The sequence below is a fragment of the Pelophylax lessonae genome (assembly GCF_965119305.1).
Source record: "Pelophylax lessonae genome assembly, chromosome: 3".
Classification (NCBI taxonomy): Eukaryota; Metazoa; Chordata; class Amphibia; order Anura; family Ranidae; genus Pelophylax; species Pelophylax lessonae.
In genome coordinates, this window is record NC_138770.1 from 77,250,538 (window position 1) to 77,252,412 (window position 1,875).

Genomic DNA, 1,875 nt, shown 5'->3' on the forward strand with positions numbered 1-1,875 from the left:
TGATGACATATCCCGGTCGGTAGAGAGATCACACTACAAAGACAAGACAGCCAAAGGACATCAGCGCCACCTAAAAAGAAACTTCTCGCCCGCTAACAGCAGGTGTGATGACATCCCGCTGAGACTCCGCCCCCCACCCTGAAAACTCACCAGCTCCTCCTTGCGATTCCTCTACCGCCTCCCACACTCGCCTTATAAGAGCGGTGTGACGTCAGCGCTTGATTGGGTTCCTGCGAGTGAGGGGCGGGTCCTATGAGAGAAGGGCGGGGAGTGTCCTGGCTGCTGTGATTGGGGTGGTCACGTGTCCCCTGTTGTACAAAAAGTGGGGCTGTCAGTGACAGTGAGAGAAAGTAATATTATATTATATGTAGCTGTATTCTCGTGTCTTCCTTTACCATAATCAGCCTCTGAAAGTTCGCTGTGTGGAGTCTCCGCCTATACAATGGTTGCTTTGACTTGCAGGAGCCACCCTCATAGTTGCCAACTGTCCCAATTTTCCCGGGACGTTCACAGAATTTAGACCCATATCCCGGGAAGAATCGCGGAAAATTTGCTTTGTCCCTGGGCTGCCGCAGCTTCCATCAGTAAAAACATGGCCGCGGGCCAACTTTCCAACTGCGCATGCGCTGCTCGGGCGGAGGGGGGCCATGCACAATGACATCATGCTGCCCAGGGGTCAAGTCATGGGAAAAAAGTGTGGGAACTCACCCAAGATCCCACCTCAAAAATAAAAAAAGTGTGTATATATACCGTGTATATATACCGCCACTTTAGCGACTTGGTAACTAGTCATAAGCCATAATGAGTGGAGCGGGTAGATGACAGGTCAGCATATGCAGAGCAGACACAGAGACAGCCCACTCTACTCTTTGGGTCCTCCGATCCATTCTGCCCAGACAGGAGGGGACGGATCCTCTTCTGTTTTTTTAAGTGGATCCGATTGGAGATATGTCCGTTTACACCTACCACTCTATAGAGGTGAATGGAGGGTCTGATTGGGTCCACCTGAAACACAAACAGGCGGACCAGATCAGACCGATCGTGTGAAAGGGGCCTAAGGCTGCTTTCACATGGATGCACTGCGGTTTACCTGCACCTCAACTGACCTCAGTCTACACTTCTTCCTCAGGATTCCTAGAGGTATCTCTGGCTGATGTTGTCCCTCAGGCTGGTATGGCTGGTGGCTGCTGCTGGCTGTCTTCCAGGGCTGGTACTGCTGGATGATACTGCTGGTGGGTACAGCTGGCTGCTACTGCTGGCGGGTATTGCTGGTGTGTACTGCTGACAGGTACTACTGGCTGGTACTACTAGTGGGTACTGCTGCCCTGAATAAGGGGGGCATGCCCTCCGAGCCACTGGTGAATGGAGCTACTGGGCTGTGAGCAGAGGAGTCCAGGGACTGACCTGACATGGCAGGACTGAAGATGATTATCACCCCATCTTCTCTGTACACCTCCTTATCTCTCTGTGCTATCAGCTGTGTCCTTAGTCTCTGACCGTCTCTTGTCCACAATCTCCAACCCCATCTCCTGTATCATGTCCATGTCATGTATCATGTCCAAACACTCTCTAACCATCTCATATGTCATGTCCAAACACTTTCTGACCATCTCCTGTATCATGTCCGCATACTCTCTGACCATCTCCTGTATCATGTCCGCATACTCTCTGACCATCTCCTGTATCATGTCCGCACACTCTCTGACCATCTCCTGTATCATGTCCGCACACTCTCTGACCATCTCCTGTATCATGTCCGCACACTCTCTGACCATCTCCTGTATCATGTCCGCACACTCTCTGACCATCTCCTGTATTATGTCCGCACACTCTCTGACCATCTCCTGTATCATGTCCGCACACTCTCTGACCATC